This window comes from Nycticebus coucang, chromosome 6 (genome assembly GCF_027406575.1).
Source record: "Nycticebus coucang isolate mNycCou1 chromosome 6, mNycCou1.pri, whole genome shotgun sequence".
Lineage (NCBI taxonomy): Eukaryota > Metazoa > Chordata > Mammalia > Primates > Lorisidae > Nycticebus > Nycticebus coucang.
Window position 1 is genome coordinate 87,321,736 of NC_069785.1, and position 25,847 is coordinate 87,347,582.

Genomic DNA, 25,847 nt, shown 5'->3' on the forward strand with positions numbered 1-25,847 from the left:
GATATGTGCAGTGTGCATAGGAATTTGTTCATAGATTTTTTTTTTTTTTAAACTATAGTCCGGCTCTGCAATGGTCTGAGAGACAGTGAACTGGCCCTCTGTTTAAAAAGGTTGAGGACCAAAAAAAAAAGGTTGAGGACCTCTGATCTATGTGCAAAGAACTTAATAAAAAATAAATAAAACCATTGCATTTTATTTTATGCAAGTTATGCCTCAAAAAAGGGGGAGATTCCTAATTTTTTTCTGTAGCATTGCTTTTTTTGGAGGAAACATCTGCAATATGAGAACTTCAAGCATCTTCTCAATCAACCACCTCAGGACAAGAGAACACAACACATGATTAAAAATGAAACCCAGCAAATTCCACTATCAACATTTTGATACTAAAAACCAGTTCTTCCCCATCAATGACTAATGGTCTTCTAGAGGATAATCCAGCACAATGAAGGTAGGTAAAATTAATTTTCAAAAAGTAAAGACAGAAAGGAAAATACAGAAGCACAGTGGTTACAGCGCTGTCCATATACACCCAGGCTGGCATGTTCAAATCTGAACTGGGCCTGCTAAACAACAGTGACAACTGCAACAGAAAACAGCCAGGAGTTGTAGCAGGTACATGTAGTCCCAGCTACTCAGGAGGCTGAGGCAATAGAATCGCTTAAACCCAAGAGTTGGAGGTTGCTGTGAGCTGTGACACCGCAGCACTCTACCGAGGGTGACATAGTAAGACTCTGTCTCAAAAAATAATAATAATAAAATAATAATAATAATAAAGTAAAAAGTAATGACAGAAAAGAAAATACAAAAGTGGATCTGACTTTCCCCCAACTGCTTTTGAATGCAGACATTACTCTTGTCAACATGTATGAAAGACCAGGATTTAACTAACTACTGGAATCTAAATATCATAAAATATCATAAAACTGAAAGGTTTTACCTATGCCCAGACATTTAAAAACAAGACTTTTATAAAAACCAATAATAATACTGGCTGAAGTTACAAGTTAACAGAATTTGAAATTGGAACTCTTAATATATACGTAGTAATCTTTAGAAAATATTTTATGAATCGAAACTTTTTAAATGGTTTTCAAAATAGTTCTTCTTCTGTCAGGGACTGATGCTGTTTAAACAGAACTGCAAGAATAAGGACCCACTTCAGTGAACAATGACGATAACCACCAGCAAGATGAGCGGGACTTATGGATCCTTCAGAATTTTCAGTTTGTCATTTTCAATGAATGTCACTGCTTATGAAAAACAATCCTTTCTCAAAGTAATAATCCGAATGTCATTAAACGAAGCTTTTACTGACTGCCACCTACACAGCTGTGATTAGATTAAGACCCGGAGGTTATCCAGACAACCACCTCAACTGCTAGTGTGTTTTCAGACACTCACTGCCCTTCCAGTAAGCTCAATTGACGGAGAAATCAAATCATTTACGGATATACAATCATTGAGGAAATTCGCCACAACAAGACCAGCTCTACAGGAAATACTTCAACCTGTTCTGCACACTGACCACCACAATGGATCAGCTGCAAAGTAAGAGCTTGGAAATTAAAGAACAGAACCTAACCTCCACACGGATGCAAAAGATAAAACTAAGCAATGAAATCTCACAAAATAAGATGAATAGAATACTACCACACTGAGGAGGTGGAGCAAGATGGCAGCTGAGTAACAGCTTCCTTGCATCTGGGCACCATGAGTCTGGGGAGATAGGACTCCAGGCATCTCTGGCTGGTGGGATCTGCCTATCATCACCCCTGCGAGGATACAGGCAGTCAGCGAGAGTCTTCTGGACCCCAAGAGGAGGACTAAAACAGTGGAAAAACGGCAAGTGGTTGCATGTGTTCAATCCGTCTAAACCAGCCTGCAACTGTAAGTTCAGTAGCAGCGAGACTGCAAACCAGAAAGACCTTACCTGTGAACTGTTTTGGTGTCTTTGGACTTGGCACTCAGTTGAACTGCCTTGGGGATAGCCTGAGCAGGAGTGAAGAGAACTTTGGCCGTTGTCAAGGGCCCCAGTCTGAGCCTCTGAGCCAGACGGAGCTAATAGTGTTTGGCTGTGGGTCACAGGGAGCCATTGTAAGCGATCCACCTCAGCAAGCTCCGCCCTCAGGGTCGCAGAGCTAGAATTGGGTGGGAGCTGGTAACCCAGCGACCAAGTAGCTTAAGGACAGGGTCTGAGCCGCCTTGCAGCCCTAACCCTCAGGGGCAGAGTAAGACAAGTTTTGGCACACTGGGTAAGTGGATAACCACTTCAGCAGTGATTCCAGTGACAAGCACTTTCCTGGGAAAGCTTCTGCTCAGCAAGTGAACAAGTTCAAAGTGCCTTTTAAGTGGGCTGAAGAGAGATTTAGGGTGTCTACCTGCTGGGGTTTGAGAAATCAGCAGCCTCCAGTCGTATCAGAACTGTGATTAACATCTTATACCCCAGAAGACTACGTGTTGCCCAGACAATATTCAATAACCTATACATACTGCTTTGTTTTTGGTTGTTTTTTTTTTTTTTTTCCTTTGGTTTGGCTGTTTTTTTTTTTTGTTTATTTTGATGTTGTTGATGTTGTTTTGTTTTTTAAGTTCAATCTTTTCCATACAGATCCTTTTTCTTTCTCAATTTTTCTAGTTTAATTATAGTTTCCCATTGCTGCCTTTTTCAATAATTAGAACTTCAGTTTTGCTAGTGTTTCTACCGCTATTATTTGGTTTTCTACCCAATTTTATCCCGTAAAGTTTTCTGTTTGCTTGTTTTGGTTTGATTTATAGCATTTTTTCTTTCCTCCCTACTTGGTGGAGGTGGGGTACTGTGTCTGATCAGGTTAGCAAAGAGCTGCTGACCTCAAGGGAACCACCAACTGGGCACCCCCAGAAGGTGGTTTTTTTTTAAGGTTGTGTCAAGGTACCCTACTGTACACCTATATTGCTCTGTCTCCCTCTTTCTGTGTCTCTCTTCTTTTTGTCAATATTCCTTTTACCCACCCCCTCTCCTTTCTCTATTTTTCTTTTTTTTTCTTATCATTCGGTCCTCCTTTCTTTCATCCCTTGAAACTTCTTCAAACTTCTCACCCTTCTGGTCTGTAACCCTTAGTCCACAGGCACAAGAACTTAAAGAGCAAGAGGAAGTGAAAGGAAAATTAGGGCAAGGAAACAAAAAAGAAATCACTCATCAGGAAGAATCAGCAGAAAACTCCAGACAACATGAAGAACCAGTCTAGAACAACCACGCCAAGGGACCATGAGGTAGCTACTGCAGATGATTCCACCTATAAAGAAATGTTAGGAATGACAGAAAGGGAAAATTTAGAATACACATGTTGAAAACAATGAAAGAAATGATGGAAACAATGAAGGAAACTGCTAATAAAGTGGAAAATAACCAAAAGGAAATCCAAAAACAGAATCAAATCAGAGATGAACAATATGAAGAATATAAAAAGAATATAGCAGAGCTGAAGGAACTGAAACAGTGAATTAGGGAACTTAAAGATGCACTGAAAAGTATCAGCAACAGGTTAGGCCATGCAGAAAGAATTTCAGAGGTAGAAGACAAAGTTCTTGAGATAACTCAGATAGTAAAAGGCAGAAAAGAAGAGAGAGAAAGCAGAACGTTCACTGTCAGAATTATGGGACTTTATGAAGCGTTCCAACATACGAGTTATAGGAATTCCAGAAGGGGAAGAAGAATGCCCCAGAGGAATGGAAGCCATACTAGAGAATATTATAAAAGAAAATTTCCCAAATATCACCAAAGATTCTGACACACTGCTTTCAGAGGGCTATCGGACCCCAGGTCGCCTCAACTCTAACCAAGCTTCTCCAAGACACATTGTGATGAACCTGTCCAAAGTCAAGACAAAAGAAAAGATTTTGCAACCTGCCAGGAGTAAGTGCCAGTTGACCTACAGGGGCAAATCCATCAGATTGACTGCAGACTTCTCTAATGAAACTTTCCAAGCAAGAATACAATGGTCATCTACCTTTAATCTACTGAAACAGAACAATTTCCAGCCCAGAATTCTGTACCCTGCTAAGCTAAGCTTCAAAATTGACAGAGAAATCAAATCATTTACGGATATACAAACATTGAGGAAATTCGCCACAACAAGACCAGCTCTACAGGAAATACTTCAACCTGTTCTGCACACTGACCACCACAATGGATCAGCAGCAAAGTAAGAACTCAGAAATCAAAGGACAGAACCTAACCTCCACACTGACGCAAAAGATAAAGCTAAGCAATGGACTCTCACCAAATAAGACAAATAGAATACTACCAAAATTATCAATTATCTCAATAAATGTTAATGGCTTGAATTCCCCACTGAAGAGACATAGATTGGTTGACTGGATTAAAAAACACAAGCCATCCATTTGCTGTCTGCCAGAAACACACCTGGCTTCAAAAGACAAATTAAAGCTCCGAGTCAAGGGTTGGAAGACAATTTTTCAGGCAAATGGAATTCAGAAGAAAAGAGGAGTTGCAATCTTATTTTCAGATACATGTGGATTTAAAGCAACTAAAGTCAAAAAAGACAAAGATGGTTACTTTATATTGCTCAAGGGAAAAATACAACCAGAAGACATTTCAATTCTAAATATTTATGCACCCACTTTAAATGCTCCCAGATTCTTGAAACAGACCTTACTCAGTGTGAGCAATATGATATCTGATAATACCATAAAAATAGGGGATTTACACACTCCTCTTACAGAGCTGGACAGATCCTCTAAACAGAAATTAAACAAAGATATAAGAGATTTAAATGAGACCCTAGAACAACTGTGCTTGATAGCCGCATATAGAACACTCCATCCCAAAGATAAAGAATATACATTCTTCTCATCACCCCATGAAACATTCTCCAAAATTGATCATGTCCTGGGACACAAAACAAATATCAACAGAATCAAAAGAATTGAAATTTTACCTTGTATCTTCTCAGACCATAAGGCGCTAAAGGTGGAACTCTACTCTAACAAAAATGCTCGACCCCACACAAAGGCATGGAAATTAAACAATCTTCTGTTGAATAACAGATGGGTGTAGGAAGAAATAAAACAGGAAATCATTAACTTCCTTGAGCATAACAACAATGAAGACACAAGCTACCAAAACCTGTGGGATACCACAACAGCAGTTTTGAGAGGAAAATTCATCGCTTTAGATGCCTACATTCGAAAAACAGAAAGAGAGCACATCAACAATCTTACAAGAGATCTTTTGGAATTGGAAAAAGAAGAACGATCTAAGCCTAAACTCAGTAGAAGAAAAGAAATATCCAAAATGAAATCAGAGATCAATGAAATGGAAAACAAAAGAATCATTCAGAAAATTAATGAAACAAGGAGTTGGTTTTTTGAAAAAATAAATAAAATAGATAAACCATTGGCCAGACTAACGAGGAATAGAAAAGTAAAATCTTTAGTAACCTCAATCAGAAATGATAAAGGGGAAATAACAACTGATCCCACAGAGATACAAGAGATCATCTCTGAATACTACCAGAAACTCTGTGCCCAGAAATTTGACAATGTGAAAGAAATGGATCAATATTTGGAATCACACCCTCTCCGTAGACTCAGCCAGGAAGAAATAGAGCTCCTGAACAGACCAATTTCAAGCACTGAGATCAAAGAAACAAGAAAAAATCTTCCAACCAAAAAATGCCCTGGTCCAGATGGCTTCACACCAGAATTCTATCAAACCTTCAAGGAAGAGCTTATTCCTGTACTGCAGAAATTATTCCAAAAAATTGAGGAAGAAGGAATCTTCCCCGACACGTTCTATGAAGCAAACATCACCCTGATACCAAAACCAGGAAAAGACCCAAACAAAAAGGAGAATTTCAGACCAATCTCACTCATGAATATAGATGCAAAAATTCTGAACAAAATCCTAGCCAATAGATTACAGTTTATCACCAAAAAAGTCATTCATCATGATCAAGTAGTGATTGAAACTATCTATGACAAACCCACAGCTAATATTTTACTGAATGGAATAAAACTGAAAGCTTTTCCTCTTAGAACTGGAACCAGACAAGGTTGTCCTCTGTCACCTTTACTATTCAACATAGTGCTGGAACTTCTAGCCAATACAATTAGGCGAGACAAGGAAATAAAGGGAATCCAAATGGGAGCAGAGGAGGTCAAACTCTCCCTCTTTGCTGACGACATGATCTTATACTTAGAGAACCCCAAAGACTCAACCACAAGACTCCTAGAAGTCATCAAAAAATACAGTAATGTTTCAGGATATAAAATCAATGTCCACAAGTCAGTAGCCTTTGTATACACCAATAACAGCAAGATGAGAAGCTAATTAAGGACACAATTCCCTTCACCATAGTTTCAAAGAAAATGAAATACCTAGGAATATACCTAACGAAGGAGGTAAAGGACCTCTATAAAGAAAACTATGAAATCCTCAGAAAGGAAATAGCAGAGAATATTAACAAATGGAAGAACATACCATGCTCATGGATGGGAAGAATCAACATTGTTAAAATGTCTATACTTCCCAAAGTAATCTACCTATTCAATGTCATTCGTATCAAAATACCAACATCGTACTTTCAAGATTTGGAAAAAAATGATTCTGCGTTTTGTATGGAACTGGAAAAAAGCCCGTATAGCTAAGGCAGTTCTTAGTAATAAAAATAAAGCTGGGGGCATCAGCCTACCAGATTTTAGTCCGTACTACAAAGCCATAGTGCTCAAGACAGTATGGTACTGGCACAAAAACAGAGACATGGACACTTGGAATTGAATTGAAAACCAAGAAATGAAACTAACATCTTACCACCACCTAATCTTTGATAAACCAAACAAGAACATACCTTGGGGGAAAGACTCCCTATTCAATAAATGGTGTTGGGAGACCTGGATGTCTACATGTAAAAGACTGAAACTGGACCCACACCTTTCCTCACTCACAAAAATTGATTCAAGATGGATAAAGGACTTAAATTTAAGGCATGAAACAATAAAAATCCTCCAAGAAAGCATAGGAAAAACACTGGAAGTTATTGGCCAGGGGAAAGACTTCATGAAGAAGACTGCCATGGCAATTGCAACAACAAAAATAAACAAATGGGACTTCATTAAACTGAAACGCTTCTGTACAGCTAAGGAGACAACAACCAAAGCAAAGAGACAACCTACACAATGGGAAAGGATATTTGCATATTTTCAATCAGACAAAAGCTTGATAACTAGGATCCATAGAGAACTCAAATTAATCCACATGAAAAAAGCCAACAATCCCATATATCAATGGGCAAGAGATATGAATAGAACCTTCTCTAAAGATGACAGACGAATGGCTAACAAACATGAAAAAATGTTCATCATCTCTATATATTAGAGAAATGCAAATCAAAACAACCCCGAGACATCATCTAACCCCAGGAAGAATGGCCCACATCACAAAATCTCAAAACTGCAGATGCTGGCGTGGATGTGGAGACAAGGGAACACTTTTACACTGCTGGTGGGACTGCAAACTAGTACAACCTTTCTGGAAGGAAGTATGGAGAAACCTCAAAGCACTCAAGCTAGACCTCCCATTTGATCCTGCAATCCCATTACTGGGCATCTACCCAGAAGGAAAGAAATTCTTTTATCATAAGGACACTTGTACTAGACTGTTTATTTCAGCTCAATTTACAATCGCCTAATTGTGGAAACAGCCTAAATGCCCACCAACCCAGGAATGGATTAACAAGCTGTGGTATATGTATACCATGGAATACTATTCAGCCATTAAAAAAATGGAGACTTTACATCCTTTGTATTAACCTGGATGGAAATGGAAGTCATTATTCTTAGTAAAGCATCACAAGAATGGAGAAGCATGATCCTATGTAGTCAGTTTTGATATGAGGACAATTAATGACAATTAAGGTTATGGGGGGGAAGCAGAAAGAGGGAAGGAGGGAGGAGGGTGGGGCCTTGGTGTGTGTCTCACTTTATGGGGGCAAGACATGATTGCAAGAGGGACTTTACCTAACAATTGCAATCAGTGTAACCTGGCTTATTGTACCCTCAAGAATCCCCAATAATCAAAAAAAAAAAAAAAAGAAAAATAGCTTTACATATCAACATTGGAAAAAAAAAAAAAAAAGAAATACAGGAAATTCCTGACTTGAAATTTTCAGATTTCACTTTCAATTATACAAAGATTATGGATATTATTTATTATAAATATTAAAGTTTATACCGTATTTACTTTTATCTTTTTAAATCTTCACATATCACTGTGCCAGCAGTTTATGAGGCAGGTAGCCCAGACATTTATAAGAAAACTGGAGCACACAGTAGTTAAAACTTGCCTGTATGTGGCAAGCATCACTGATAAAAACAATGTGTTCCCTCCTTCAGCACCTTCATTTACAGAAATGAACTGTATTTAGAAAATGCTAAATAATGTAGCAGAAATGACTGCTATGACAGAATGCACATCCTGTTAGTATATAATTTAAATCCTTGTTTGTGCTTTTTAAGCTCGCAGCATTCCTTTGAATCAGGAACTTACAAATTTAAGAACACTGTGTTTACTTCCCCTTGTCAAATCCATTTTTTTAAAAATCATTAGCACTCGAACCAATACAAAATGTAGCTTAAATAATTACAACAGAAGCAAAATAGCATGACCCAATCTACCTCTCCCCGCTAACAAGCAGAGTCTTTCCACAGTCGCTCTCTTCCTCTGTTCTCTTCTCCTCTTCATCTGGGCTATGCTTTCTGCTTGTCTCCTGCAACGTGCTTATTGATTATTTTTTACAAACTGACTATTATCAGGATCGTGTATCCTTTTATTTGTTTCAGCAACTGAAAATTTCCAAATACCTACAAATTGATATAAGTCTAAAAAAGTGGGGGGGGGAGAGTTCCTTCAGTTCTTCCAAAAGGGAGATAAGAGGGACTTTACCTAACAAAAGCATGCAGTATAACCTGGTTCTTTGCACCCTCAATGATTCCCTAGCAATAAAAAAAAAGAAAATTTTATAAATGGACCATATTTCCCCTAAATGCAGTTTTAGCTCTAACTTGCTTTTCAACAAAAATTGATTATTTAGGTGCATAATGCAATGGTGCATTTCAAAACTATTAAGGAAAGAGTATAATTGTCTTGGGCAGCGCCTGTGGCCCAAAGGAGTAGGGCGCTGGCTCCATATACCAGTGGTGGTGGGTTCAAACCTGGTCCCGGCCAGGACCAGGGACTGCAAAAACAACAACAACAACAACGAGTATAATTGTCTTACCACAACAAATAAGTAAGCGAGGTGGTGGATGTGTTAATCAGTTTAATATAAACATTTCACATCGTATATCAAATCAGTACACTGAACCCCCCCAAAATGCATCAATGTACACAGTTATGATTTAATAAAGAAAAAATTGATTACTTAAAATGTATGTTGATAAGAGTTTTGCCTCCAACAGCGTTCCTATGCATCAACATGGCCTTTCCCTAATTCTCAGCTGGGAGCAACTCACTTAGTTGGTATCCGTGAATTTTTACCCCTCAGGCTGCAACAGAGCTGAATAATATTTTAGTCCTTAATTCCTGGACAGCAAGGTGTGGAATCTGTCTTCCAAACCTCTCAGGGATGGGTGATATAGAGGGGAGAGGACGTTAGCCCTGATTATTTAGAAGCTATTAACGCACCAGCTACTAAGCACGTTCCAGGTGAAGGAAAAGATTGTCACCAGTTCTAGTAGAATATTCATACGTGATTATCTTAGATGGCAATAGATTTCCTGCTCCTCACATCAATGAAGTGTGGAGGGAAAAACTAGCCTCTACTTATAAACCTTGGAATCCTCGAGAAGGGCGTGCTTTCACCTTTTCGATATTGCACCTGCCCGTCTTACACTATAATGCAGCCTAGACACTTGCCTCTAATCACGGCATGTTCTGCGACTTCAAGACAAGCCTGCTGGGGGAGGATGCACTGGCTGTGATCTTGGAAATGGGAAATGATAGAACCTAAAGGCTTCATAGACAGGTGAGGGGTAGGGAGTTCAGGGAGAGTAGAGCACCAATGAAGCACTGGATGTGGGAGAGGGCAGCAAGTTTTTCAGGAGCAGTGAGGACACCAGGTGTGGTTTGCATCATGGAGCAGGGCGTGTGAAGGGCAGAAACCAGGCAGGAGTGAAGTGTGCAGCTCCGGTCCCTGACTCGAGTGAAGCCACACTGGACAACCACAACTGTGTGTGCAACTCGGGTCCCTGCCTTGAGTGAAGCCACACTGGACAACCTCAAATGCGTGAAATCCTAAATCAAACGTTTCCATGAAAAGATATTGGTCAGTAGATTAACAATACCTAAGTTATTATAGGTGAAGACTCATATGATACATGAAATCATGCAAAGCTATGAGTTATCTGACCAGCTCCTTTTACATAGTCCAAGTGCGTAGACGGCACAGCTTCACTCAGTTGACTGTTCTTGGTTGGGAAGTTTGTGAAGCGCAGGAACCAATTCACTTAAAGGAATGTGCAGGGCCTTGTCACTTGGCGTTTTAATTCTTGAGATTGATGTTCTCAGCATCACAAAAACGTATTCGTGGCTTATAAAATATGGCTTTGTTTTCCACAATAATAAATTACGATTAATCTAGAGTTGCCACAAGCTTAATCTGCTGCAAAAGCTTGGTCATATTTTTTATTTAAATGATTATTTACCTCATTCTTTTATTGCTTTAGTTGACATTTATTTGTTTTCTTTCTGAATATTTGAGTCAATTTCTCAGTTATTAAATATTGCGATCGTTTGAAACCTATATGATTTTATGAATAACATTGTGTGATTTAATCTATCATGAAATTTAAGTGGAAATATCCACTTTTGTGTGTCTGGTTAGTTTAAATAATATACTTGGTTAAGAAAAAAAGTCTAAAACGTATCTCTAGAAGAATGATTTTAAAGCTTGTTTTACCTTTTACTTTAAGACTAAATGAAAATACAAGACAATTTTCATCCTGCGGGTAAAATCACAAATGCCATTGTGATGGTCAGGTCAGCAATTGCCTGTCCTCAGTTATTGGTGTGCTCCTGGACAAAGAATGAGCAGACAGACGGAAAGCAAGGGAAGCAGGAAAGGAGATTTTTTGAGGAGGTGCAAGCTACGTTGTTCCCCACAGATGACGAATGTGCCACTGTCGTAACAAGAGGTCCTGGGTATGGACTGGGGTCTTGTTTATAGTGTCTGGATTAGCCCATCTTCATATATATTTTAAATTTTTATATGCTATCAGGGAGTTTAATGTAAGTTTATTCAGCCCAGACAAACTCAAAACTACACATGAACCGAAACCAGAATGCCAGTGGGAGAGACAAAGAACAGAATTTCTGACCCTTTGGCTCAGCTGGCCCCCCAAATAAAATGAACAACAAAGGACAAATTCAGAAGATAACAAAGATTCACGCTATGTTCTGTGTGTGAGTGTGAGGGGGCGGCAGGCGGAGGGTAAGATGTGTAATGACGAAATAGTGAGCCTTTGGTTGCTCTAGGTCACTTTCTGGATCCTCTTGTGCCTGGCCTGTGGTCCTCGGGTTCCCTGAATTATTTTGCAGATTGCGGGGTGCTCCTTCTTTTCCCAGTTGTGGCAGTTGCTGGGGGAGAGGGGTCAAGGGTGAATCAATGTCCAGGTGGAGCACCTGCCCTTGTTCCTCCTCCCGGGTGTGTCAATTTCCTGAGGCAGCACTGAGGGGGAGCATCTACCTTTGTCCCTAGGAAAGGGGGAATCCCTCACTATCTACCTAACATAAACCAATTTTATGTCTTATATAATCCACTCAAGTTTAAAACTATAGAGTAAAATCATTGTACTGTGGGGATTTATGCCAAAATGTGTTTGTATTATCTTTGGACTTCTCTGATGGATGGCATCTTGGGCAGAACTATCTAGTGACCTACACTACTGCAAAGTGAATTTTACAGGCAGTTGCTGTAAAATTTCAATAATTCATGGCCTTTTCAAATTCTTTAACCTAATCTGCTTTCATGGATTAGGTAGATTAAGGATTCTTAAACACCAGGCACTTAAAAAATACAAGACTAATCCTTATGTTGAGCACGTGAGGAGATGACTGTTACGGAGATAATTGTCCAGTTCTCTTTATCTGTATTGTGGCCTCAGAAAATAATAGCTTCTGGTTGGGCAGAATGTGCCCTGGCCGCTTTGATAGTAATTATTTTCCTTCAAATCGTGACTCAGCCCTGAGGGTGCCTGGCAAGCAGGAGAAGGAGATATCTGGAATTCATTCTCTGCATGGGTGGGAGGCCAGCAACAGTGACCCCACTCTTTGATTATAGCAGGTCTTTGGGTTGTGTGCCTTTGTTATCCTCCTGCAATTGATAATGAAGGATGGCTTAAGGGCAGTCATGGGTTAATGGTTGTGTTTGGATTGAACAATAGGTACATGAGAATTCTTTAAACCTTTATGTTTATAAATATTCTCTCTGATATATTCTATCAAAATTCTATAGAAATATAAGTAATTTAGGGCAGTGCCTGTGGCTCAAAGGAGTAGGGCACTGGCCCCATATACCTACCGGAGGTGGGGGGGGTTCAAACCCAGCCCCAGCCAAAAACCAAAAACTGCAAAAAAAAAGAAAAAAGTATAAATTATATATATATATAATATATATAATTTAAAATATATAATATATATAATTTAAAAATAGGGTGCACATTACATTGTGTTGATGCAACCTATCTCCTGTTGATTCTGCACTGTACTGTGGTAAGAGGGATGGGAAGAACTGTACGTGCAAGGTCTTTTCTGGGAATGGGATAGAGGCCAGGCAGATTGTTTTGGGTCACTGGAAACCTCTGTTTTTAAAAGGGAAAGAACCAGCTGTGCCCCTCCACTACTACTGAAAGCCTCTCCTTAAAAATGTAAGGGATCTGAAGCTTAATCATAATCCTCTGGTTAAATAAAATCTACCCAAGAGCCATATAACCCCATGTGCTTCAGCTTTCATTATTCAGAAATATTTCCAGGTTCTGGGCTTCTCAATCACATGGAAATACCAATAATGGGAATGATAACATTACTTTAAAGACCTAATATAGGCTGTAATTACTTGTACCTTTTCTTGGGAGGTCTGGAAGCTTTATTATCCTGTTGGATCAGAGCTATAAGCTAGACAAATGGCTACCCATCTCATGCTAGTGGCATCTGAAGTGTGAAGTATTTCCCCTTTGTTTTGAAGGCCAGGGGCTTATAGCAGGAACATGAAGAAATCCAGAAAGTTTTATTCTCTCCCTCTTTAATCTGTTTTAATATCTATTATATAAGATCAAGTTTATTGTCTACTTTTGTCTGGAATGTAAACATAATGGAAGCAAGGAGTTGGTCTTTACTTCTAAAAAGAGAATAAATTTTAAAGATGTTCTTCAAAGTCTTTATAACATTTATTTTTAGTCAATTAGTTTAAATAGATGGGTTTGCCATTCCTTTGTGGATTTACTACTCAAATATTGACAAATTCATATGGTTCAGTATAATATAAGATGGTGGAGATGTGATCTGAATCTTCCACTCTGATGTTGTGTATGTCAGTTTCTCTTTATAGTCTACTTTTTCTTTCTTTCTTTTTCTTTTTTTTTGGTAAAACAATTAAGAATAATGAGGCAAGGCACAGTAACTATTAATTTTTCAGTAGATTAAAACTTAGTCAATCAATATTAAATAAAATCTTTAATGTTTTTCTATTATCTAATGTATATACCTCATGGTAGTGGGAGTATTTTTCACACTTGGCTTCAATTTTTCCCTCACTATCTTTTATTCTGGTGATGTTTATAATTTATCAAATTTTCTTCAGGTATTTTTTGGTTGATATGTATTGTACTTGGTGGATCCTGTCAAAAATTTTCTCTCCATCACTAATGGACTCAGGGGAGAAAAAAGAAAGAATTTTATTTATTTACTTAGATCCCAGAATTTCCACCAAGCTATATCAGATATTGACTTTTAAATATTAATTAAATAATAAATATTTAATATGAATGTTAGTCAACATTATTAGTGCTAACATCATCATTTTAATAGATGTATAAATTGATATTGTTCTGTATTAAAAACTGATATACATATAAATATGATGATTATTAAAATAGAATTGTTATGATCTTAACTAATAACATTAATATTTGGTATTTGGGGAGAAATCTCTACATTATTGCTCTGGTTGATTACATTTACTTCCTTGTCTTAGAATCACATTTTTAGGATGATGATTTCCAAATAAATGCTTCTAGGTAAGACCACTCCTCTGTGCTTTGGGATAATTCATCCAGTTGCCCAAAGTTGCTTCTCTGTTTTAGTATTGCACTACATACACTTCTGAAATTCTCATTGCTAAAACTAACCTTTTCCCCTTTACAAAACTGTTCCACTTGCATTAAATGATACCCTTGTCAGTGAGCACACCAGTTGCTCATGTTTGAAATGAGAAACGTAGGGTCATCCTTAATTCCTCCTTTTCCTTCACTTCCATTCCTACAGCAAATATGCCTCAAGACCGCGTGTAAATCCATCCCCGCATTTCCACATCATCTTCACCACCCTAATCTAGGCTATCAAAACTTCACACCCAGACTTCTGTGTCAAAACTTCCAATTCATCTCCTTGTGGCCACTGGGACCTGTGAACAGAGGCTGTCTAGGGTGTACAGAGCTGTTTATTTTTTCCATGTAAACTGTTTGGAGGCTTACTAGTTCTCAATCTATTTTTCACAGCCATTTATTTTTGCATAGTGTAGGCATTGTCAAGGAGAAAGAGGCAAGACAAATTAGGGTAGCATTTCTAATAGTCAGATAGTTTGAAAAAGATAATTCACCAAGGAGATGACCAAGGTGAACTCCCCAGTTTCTGGCTTTTTATTTATAAAATCAAGATGTTTAAGTCACTAAAAATCAGTATCAACATTTTAAAAATCATCTATTTCAATTTCCTAAATATTTCTTTTGGCTTATTCCCCTTATTACTACCACGTGGAATCATTATGGTGGCCCTCCCACACGTTAAATCTTACAACTCTTTTTTTCTTAAGATTTTGATGGGTTTTCAAATTCAGTGTCATCTCTTGTGCTGAAGATATAGAATAGATATTGTATGTATAATATAAGAACAGAAAAAAAGGTAACTTCTATAAATAGTCTCAAGAGAAGTACAAAGAATCTTAGAATTGAATAAAAACATCTTGACTTTCAAATAAGGTAATTTAACAAAGACATGTTAGATGAATTAGCACATGTCAAAATGCATTTTTTGTACTGATGATGTTGTAGGTTGATACAAATTCATGAAAGGTTGTGATGAAATTATTTAAATTACAAAATGTCAGAAACACTTTTTAGACTGTGAGAAAACATCTCATTGACATATAACATGCCAAAATTGTGAGAAAAGCAATAATATGATATAGGGAAATAACCAATAAGTTGTCTGATGAGGACACAATTATGGTGCACTGTCTGTTTAGTGAATTGCTCCACCGTTGCTGTAGTTACTGAATTATTCATCTCTACAATGCCTAGCTACACACAAGTGAAAATAGAAATGTCCCCCAAAATTTGCTACATAAATTTTCATGTTGTCATCGAAACTGGGGAAAAAAGTAAATATTCAAGAGTGTTAAAATAGTAAACTTAAGAAACAAAATTTGATATTTGTAATAAAACATAATAGTACTTGATTAAGTCACTGTAGGTATCCAAGTTAGAATTAGATGAGAACTTTTTGTGAGACGTATTTTAAAACTGTCTCTTTTCATATATATATGGTCTCTGATCAGCTGCAGACAAGAGTAGAATTTTTCAATGGAAATTTTAAACAAGTGGAATCAAGATTCTGAAGCATTTCTTCAAAGAATTATAACAGGAAAAAAAATATATATATATATAGATATTCTTCATGTACTATGTATGTATAAGAAGGGACTTCAAAAAGTTCATGGGAAATGTATGCTGTGAAAAAATGTGCATAGTTCCCAATTTTTTTGTACCACATAAACCTGTACTAATTTGTTATGACATATCTGAATAGGATCTAGTTTGAAGATGAAAAACAGAAGATGTCAATTTGAAAACAGCCCCCATCATTTGCCTTTTCCCATATTTTCTTAGAATTTTCTGAACTTCTTTCATAGGAATATTGTTTTTCTTTTTTTATTCTGCCTTTCTTATCAGTCATTTCATAGCTGTCCATTTTTTTCAGTGTCCAAGTGTCCAGTATTGGAGATTTATTAGATTTTTTTTTTATTTTTGCTCTTTTTTGGTGGTTTCACATTTGCCTGATTTGTCATCATCCCCGTGCCCTGGTGTTGGGCCTGCACGTCTGAGGAACGTTAGTCTTTTGGGCTCTGCAGGGGGGCTTTGGCGGTGACGGGTCTTCACTCCTGGGTCTGGCTTGGAATCCTGGACGGATGAGCTTATGGTGACCCCGACACTGGCAGATCTTGGCGGGGGCCACTTCCTACTCTCCGAGGTTGAATGGTGTTGCCAGCTTCGTCGTGTGGTCCGAGGCGACAGCTAACTGGGTTCTGCAGTCACCTGTGATGCTGCCGTGGCAAGCTGCCTTTCCTGGCCAGGCGGTGCTGTTGTTGGACATCTGCAGGTGGGCAGGGCTGTCTGCTGGGCTCTGAGGATTGGCAGCGCCTCTGGGATCATTTCTTAGCCACATGTGGTGGGCAGGGCCAGCGGGCGTGCTCCATAGACACGCACGGACCTCTGGGCTTGCCTCCTAGAGCGGGGTAACCTTGAGGAGAACACAGCGCTTCGCAGGTTGGCGACACTCGCTAGGAACTGGGGCCAGCAGCTTGTGGGCGGTGCTCTCCGCAGAGCCACGAGGGCAGTTTCTCTTGTGGGTGCCTGTGTTGGCCTCAATGCAGAGCCCCGGCCAGCACTGGTCACTGTGAGCATCGCCCTCTTCTTTGTTTTCGTCTGACCCCAGGTGGCCCGCCCTGCTGGCACCCCTGATTTTCTTGGGGAGATGAGACAGGAGTGAGCCACTTATGAAAGGCTCTACAAGGGCAGGGAAGCTGAACCTCTGCTGCTAACTTTCCCTGTGGAAGCCGTGGCGAGGGGAATGCCATGTGTGCGCTCGGATACAGAGACGGTTCCTCTCATCCATCAAATGCAGTTTTTTTTTTTTCTTAAGCTTTGTTGCCCAAGTAGGTATCTCAGCCTCACTCCCAAGCCCTGGGGTATTCCCAAAGGTATTTTTGCCTCTAGATAGTTGCTACTGGCTGAAGCTCTGGAGGGAAGGGTGTTCTCTCTGGGACACTTCTGTCTACCTTCTTGCTACCATCTTTCTTGCAGGAGATACTACATGTTGCTTGATTTTTTTTTTCCCCACACAAAAGCAAGAAATGAATTGTTAATGAAAATTCTTTGTATTATTATTTTAAAATTTTAACACTCACTTTTTGGAGTCAACAGTAATGAGAGTAACATTGATTTTCAATTTTGATGTATTTTTTCTCAGTTTCTGCTGCACGGATGTATCAAATATGTGTAGTGATCTTTGTTTGTGTTGATTCGTCCTGCCTTTGTGTTTTACTCCAGTACGAATTATCATATGATATGGTATGATTTAAATTTATGTATTTTTTAACCTTTTTTTTTTTTGCAGTTTTTGGCCAGGGCCGGGTTTGAATCCACCTCCTCTGGTATATGGGGCCAGCATCCTACTCCTTGAGCCACAGGCACCACCCTATTTTTAGACCTTTTTGTCTTTCCTAAAGTATAATTCTTAAAAAGGATTTAAGATTGTACCAGGAATACATTCAAGAGAGTGTGTTGTGATGCTTAAAAATGTCAGCTCTGAGGCCACCTTCTTAACATGTGAGATCATTTCATATGATTATACTTTGTTATTTATCTTCTCTGTGCGTCTGTTTTTTAATTTACATAATGGAGATAACAGTATCATAAAGAGCCCTTAAAGGAACTTCTGGCACTTAATAAGCACTCAATAAATGTACCTAATGTATTATAAAATGGCAAAAACAAATACTCAGAGTAATCCATTTACATTTGTCTTTCTGGTTTATACACTATAAAGAAAAAAACAAAACAGAAAAATAATAGGTGATTTTTCTTCATTTGAAAAGGGTATAATCTTGTCATATTCAAATAAAAAACATTTAGCCAATGTAGGAAATATAAAATGCCAATATCTAGGCGGCATCTGTGGCTCAAAGGAGTAGGGTGCTGGCCCCGTATGCTGGAGGTGGCGGGTTCAAACCAGCCCTGGCCAAAAAAAAAAAAAAAAACCCCACCAATATCTGCTTGCCAATCATTTGCCTGATTATTTTACAGATATTATCTTATTAGACAGACTTATCACCCATTGGTGGTGGTTTATCTTTTGTAGGTAAGAAAACTGAGGTATGGAAAGTTTGAAGAACCTCCTCAAGGTCACTCGGTAGAGAGGAATGTCAGTACAAATGCTTGGCCTCAAAAACTCACAATCCTAGCCCTTCACAGTCTCCCAGAAATTAGTGACTAATATTGTTATGAAAACCTTAGTTTTATAACAAAATTTTAAGGATAAGTTAATCCAGGGTGAAACAATCATCTCTTGAAACTGTAGAGATATTAAGAGGGCCTTCTCAAAGCTGTGAATTTGTAAAAGTGAGACTCTAAAATAATGAAGACTTATCTTTACACACACACACACACAGATAGCCTGGATTTGTAAGTAACATAGGTATTTAAAAATGGGATGACAATCGTTTCAGAAGAGATGAATTAGAAACATTTTGCTCATTCATTGCGTAAGCACAGATAACAGTACTGGAAATCATATAATAAAACAAATATGAGAGGAGTCTGAAAGGTGAAGAAGAGATCAGCTTCTAGGGACCTTGGGAACTAAGGAATGACACCATAGTCACTCTCTTGAACTCTCCTTCTCCCATATTTATCTATTGCAAAGGCAATAACCTGGAAATTCCTATGGAAATAGGTTAAAAATCCCACGAAAATCTCACTCTTTCTTAATGACTCAGGACAGGGTAGTCAAGCAAGACAGAAAGCATTTAGACAACATCACCCACTTCTAGGCAAATACCACAGTAAAAGTTGCTGTCGAACCTGCACCCCTATCAGCAGAGGCTGAGTGAGGAGACTGAACTTCTGCTTTCATTAAGCTTTAACAAGACCCGATAAAGAAAATCATATTCAATGATACTTGTTAAAACAAGGTAAGCATTCAGACCACTTTAACTGGTTTAGGGAACACTGCAATGAGTTCTTGAAAGGGAGGAGAGAGATTAGGCTCAAGTCTGGGTAAGTGCGAATATGTTACCCAAGGAGTAGAATTGGGGTGGGGGGGTCAGTGGATAGAATACTACTAAAAGAAACCTCAGGGGTAATGGGAATTTTGGCTAAACTAAGCTAATGGGATTTGCATTGCTTAGAGCAGTGACTTTCGACAGGTGTGCCATGGCACACTGGTGTGCTGTGAGAGGATCTGAGGTGTGTTATGAAAAATTTTAAGGATCATTAATTAAATTATTTTCAAAAGAAGCTCAAAGTACATAGTAAATATATTCATTTTTAATTTTTTTTTGTTCAACATAATTTAAATGTGCCATGAGATAAAAACAATCAAAAAACACTGACTTAGAGAATGGTGGAGGATGAAGGACCTCATCAAATATCAAGAAAAAGTCAAATATTGAGGATGAGGTTTCATGCTAACCTGACTTAGCAAAGTCTTTGCTAAACCTAGGTTTTATAAGAAAGCACACAGATGGGATTGGAAAAGGTTCAGGAGCCTGACTAAAGTCTGGTCCAGCAAAGAGTCCTGTCCACACTCCTAACTCACAGCCCCCTGGTGGAGAGGTGTCAGAAAGACTAGGTGGGAATTGAAATCCCGGACTTTTCTCTACTGGGTAGTAATTAGTCCCTCCTTTGTGATGTCAGTGGAAATATGTGGGGAACCTAAACTTTATTCCGACTCAACACTAACAAAGCTTCCTCCCCTTTATCCCATTGGGGGTGTCAAAGAAGGCACAAGGAGAGAGATGGACTTCCACCACCACACTGCATAATGAGCTTACACCCTGTTGTGTCAGTCAGTGGAGGTAAGGAGGAGAACAGTAATGAGACTCTCCCTCCCCTCTGGGCCAGGATGGTATCAGTGGAAATCTAGTGTGGAACATGCAACGTTGGCAGTAATGAGGCACTCCTCTGTCCTCCTGTAGTGTCAAAGAAGACTGAATGAAAAGCATGGACTTTAATCTCCACTTGGCAGTAAATCTCCACCTGCCCACACTGCTCTTTTTCTGATGCAGTCAGGTTCTAAGAGACCTGCTAGCAACAGATGCCAATCAAGGGTCCTCAAACTATGGCTTGCGGGCCACATGAGGCGGTGTGATTGTATTTGTTCCCATTTTGTTTTTTTACTTCAAAATAAGATATGTGCAGTGTGCATAGGAATTTGTTCATAGTTTGTTGTTTTTTTTAAACTATAGTCCGGCCCTCCAATGGTCTGAGGGACAGTGAACTGGCCCCCTGTTTAAAAAGTTTGAGGACCTCTGAAAGTGTTTTAAGACAGACACCATAAAAAATGCTTCAATGTGCAATTATAAACATGTTAAAAGCAAATAAATAAATGGAAATAATCACTAAAGAAGTAAAAAATCCTCAGGAAACAATAGAAGACATAAATAAGAATCAAATGGACAATTTAGAAATGAAAAATGTAAGAATTCAAATAAAAATCTCAAAGGATGGGCTTAAGAGCAAAGAAGATGGAGGAGATAATCAGTGAACTTGAAGATAGAATAACAGAAATTGCTCAACCTAAGGGAAAGTAGACTTTGAAAAGGAATAAAGACCTGAAAAGGAATAAAGGTTTCAATGACTGAACCTATCAAGATTCCAACATTTATATCATTAAAGCCTCGGAAAGAGAGGGAGGAGAGGATCATGTTAAAATTTCCTAAATTTGAAAAAAGATATAAACTTAAGACAAAAAGGCTAAACAAACACAAACAAGGATTTCTTGACAGACATTCCTTGCCAACACTCATCATAATTAAAATCCTGAAAAGTAATGACAAAAAAAAAAAAATCTTGAAGGCAATGAGAGATAAAAAAGTATCTTACCTATACAGGAAGACAGGCAATTCGAATGACAGATTTTTTTTTTTAATCAGAAACAGTGGAAATCAGAAAGAAGTGATAACAGTATGTTTCAAGTGCTGAAAAAAAAAAAAAAAAAAAGAATTGGCAATCCAGAATTCTATTATCAAGAAAAAGTACATTAGAAAAATGAAAAGGAAACCAAGACATTCTTAGATAAAAGTAAGGAATTTGTTACCAATAGATCTCCTAAATGAATGGTTGAAGGAGATTTTTTGAAACAGACAAGAAGTGATAAAAATAATTCTTAGGAAATTAGGAAAGAAGGGAGGATATAAGAAAGAATAAAACCATGGAAAATACAATAGACTGTTACACAGAACCACAAAAGACCCCCAAATAGCCAAAGCAATCTTGAGCAAAAGGAACAAAGCTGGAGGCATCGGATTGCCTCATTTAAAAATGTACTATAAAGCTATAGTAATTACAGCAGCATTTTACTTACATAAAAACAGACATGTAGACCAAGAACTAGAATGAAAACCCCAGAAATAAATCTGTACGTTTATGGTTAACTGATCTTTGACAAAGTTGCCAAAATTACACAATGGGGAAAGGGTAGTCTCTTCAATAAATTGTGTTGGGACAACTAGATATCCACATACAGAAGAATGATTTTGGACCCTTATCTCACACCAGATATAGAAAATCAACTCAAAATAAATTTAAAACTTAAATGTAACACCTGAAAATGAAAAAATACAAGAAGAAAACATAGGAAAAACCTTCCTGACATTGGCTTGGGCAATGATTTTTTTTTTTTTTGTATTAACACCCAAAAGCACAGGAACAAAAGCAAAAACCAACAAATGGGATTGCATTAAAATAAACAGCTTATGCACAGCATAGAAAACAAGCAACAGAGTGAAGAAGCAATCTATGCAGTGTAGAAAATATTTGCAAACCATGTACTGAATAGGGGGTTAATGTTCAAAATATCCAAGAAACTCCAAGAACTCAATAGCAAGAAAACAAATAGCCCAATTAAGAAAAATGAGTACACAAAGGAAGACTTGCAAATTGCCAACAAGTATATGGAAAAACACTCAATATCACGAATAATCTTAGAAATGCAATTAAAACCATAATGAAATATCATCTCATATCTTTTGAAACGGCTATTATCAAAAAGACAAAAGATAACAAGTGCTACTAGGGATATGGAGAAAAGGATACCTTTGTGCGCTATTGGAAATTAATACTGCCATTATGAAAAATGGTATGAAGGTTCCTCAAAAAATTGAAAATAGAACTGCCATATGATCCAACAATCCCACACTGGGTATATATTCAAGGCTATTAAATTGATATATCCAAGACATATCTGAACTTCCACATTTATTTCAGGATTATTAACAATAGCAAAGTTATGAAAACAAAGTCCTCATTAATAGAAGAATGGATAAATAAAATGTGATATGTTTATGTGACAGAATATTACCCCACCTTTAAAAAGAAGGAAATTCCATTGTAGACAGAATTATGCATGAACCCGGAGAATATTATGTTAAGTGAAATAAACCAGGCATAGAACGACCAATACTACATTATCTCACTTATATAAAGACTCTAAATCAGTTGAATTCATAGTAGTGAAGGAATAGGAGGGAAAAAGTCTTCTAACAGAAAAGATCCTGGACCAGATGGTTTCATGGCCAAATTTTGCAACAAATTGGTACCTGTACTACAGAAATTACTTCATAACATACAGAAGGAAGTAATATCCCCCAAAATCATTCTACAAAGCCAATATCACCTTGATACCACAGACAGGAAAGGACACAACAACAAAAAAGAAAAATACAGACCAAAATCCGTCATGAATATAGATACCAAAATTCTGAATGTAATCATAGCAATCCAAATTCAGCTGCAGATCAAAAAAATAATTCACCAGGATCCAGTGGGCTTCATTTCAGAGATGCAAGGATGGTTCAACATCCTTGACTTACCTTATGTAATTCACCATATAAATAGAAGCAAAATCAAAGATCCTATGATCCTCTTGATAGATGCAAAAAAGCAGTTGACAAAATTCAGCACCCCTTTATAATAACTCTCAAAAAATAGGCATAGATGAACCATACCTAATATTATAAAAGTCATATATGAGAAACTCACAGCCAATATTATATTGAAACTGAGAAAACTTGAAGGCATTCCCACTTAGAACTGGAACCAAAGTTGCCTAGTGTCACCACTCTTGGTCAACATAGTGCTGGAAATCCTAGCCAGAGTGTTTAGGGAAGAGAAGGAAATCAAGTTTCCAAATAGGAAAAGAAGAAATCAAGCTATTGCTCTTTGCTAATGAAATGATCTTATATCTAGAAAAACCCAAAGATTCTATCAAGAGACTCCTAGAACTCATAAATAAATTCAGCACAGTCTCAGATTAAAATATCAATGTGCACAAATCAGTACCATTTCTATACACCAACAAAAGTCAAGCTGAGAATCAAATCAAAGATTCAATGCCTTTCACAGTAGCAACAAAGAAAATAAAATACCTAAGAATATATTTAATAAAGGAGGTGAAAGACTTCTACAGGAAGAAATAAGAAACACTGAGGAAAGAAATCACAGAGGACACAAACAAGTGGAAAAAAATGTCTATAACACCCAAAGTGATTTATAATTTCAATGTAATTCCTAACAAGATATCAACATCGTCTTTGGCAGATCTAGAAAAGATAATTTTATGCTTCATATAGAACCATAAAGACCCAGAATAGCCAAAATAACCTTAATCAAAAAGAACAAATTGGGAGGCATCCCTCTATCAGACTTGAAGCTATACTACAAGGCTATAGTAACCAAAACAGTATAGTACTGGCACAAAACCAGAGACATCGGCCAATGTATCAGAACAGAAAACCTAGATAGGAAACTAATCTCATATTACCACCTCATCTTTGACAAAGAAGGTAAAACATACCGTAGGAAAAATAATCCCTATTCTGTAAATGGTGATGGGAAATTGGATAGCCACATGCAGAAGAATGAAATAGTGTCCACACTTCTCACCACTCACAAAAATTAGTTCATGATGGATAAAAGACTTAAACCTAAGGAATGAAACTGTAAGCATCTTAGAAGAGGTGAGTGAAAAAATTCATACAATAGCCTAGGCAAGGAATTTACGAAGAAGACTGCAAGAGCAATTACAGCAAAACAAAAATAAATAAATGAGACCTAATTAATTTAGAAAGCATCTGTACAGCTAAGGACACAATCAATAGCGTGAATAGGCAACCTACAGAATGGGGGGAAATATTTGCATGCTATACATCTGATAAAGGCATAATAATAAGAATCTACAAAGAACTCATTCAAATTAGCAAGAAGACAAGCCCATTAAAAAGTGGGCAAAAGACGTGAATCGAAGCTTTTCAAAAGAAGATAGACTAAAGCACAGAAAACATATAAAGACACTCCTCAATGTTTCTTTTCTTTTCTTTCTTTCTTTTTTTTTTTTTTTTTGAGACAGAGTCTCACCATGTCCCCCCTCAGTAGACCTCACACTCCTGGGCTTAAGCGATTCTCTTGCCTCAGCTTCCCAAGTAGCTGGGACTACAGGTGCCCACTACAATGACTGGCTATTTTTTGATGCAGTTGTCATTGTTGTTCAGCTGGCCCAGGCAGGGTTTGAACCCACCAGTCTCAGTGTTTGTGGCCAGCAGCGTAGCCCTGTCCGGCTAAGGGCGCCAAGCCAGTCCTCAACATTTCTAATCAAGAAGGAAATGCAAATCAAAACCTCAGTGAGATATCACCTAACTCCAGTGAAAATAGCATCCAAACAGTAGATGCTGGCGTTTATTCAGAGAGAAAGGAACACATACCCTCGGATGTGAAGAGAAATGAACCCTTTGTTGGTCTGGCAAACTAGTACATCCTCCATGGAAAGTAATATGGTGATATTTCAAAGAACTACTATTTGATCCAGAAATCCCCACTACTGTGTATTTACCTAATGAGGAAGAAAAGTCATTCAATAAAAAAGACATTTAGATTACAATGTTTATAGCAGCACAATTTATCAATGTATAATCTCAAAGATGTGGAAACAACCCAAGTGCCCAACAGTACAGGTGGATTGTTAAAATGAAGATTAATAAAATGTGGTCTATATATACCATAGACTATTACTTAGTTATAAAAAAAATGGTGAACAAATACCTGTTTTTAAACCTGGATGGCACTAAATGATCAACACGCATGCGTACGTATGGTAGTAAAATACGGGGTAATTAAGCAGGAGGAAGGGGGAGGGGTGGGTAAATTCACACCTAACAGGTAGAGTGCACACTATCTGGAAGGTAGACACAATTATTACCTTGCTTAAAACACTGCAAAAGTAATGCATGAAACTAAGACATTTGTACCCCTGTGATATTCTGAAATTAAAATAAAACAAAATGAAATTTCAGACAGTCTGATGACTATGTAAAAAAAAATATATATATAAAGTAAAATGAAATGAAAAGGAATGGGGAAAGGAATCTCCAAAAGTGATGCCCATGGTTTATCAAACAATAGAACAGGGATTTCTTTTTATTTTTAATATCAGAGACTGCAGCCTGTAAAGAAAGTGGTATTTAGAAACTGTTCAGTGGAGGGGTTATCTGTGACCAGATGTCTCCTTTGCTGGGTAATGCCTC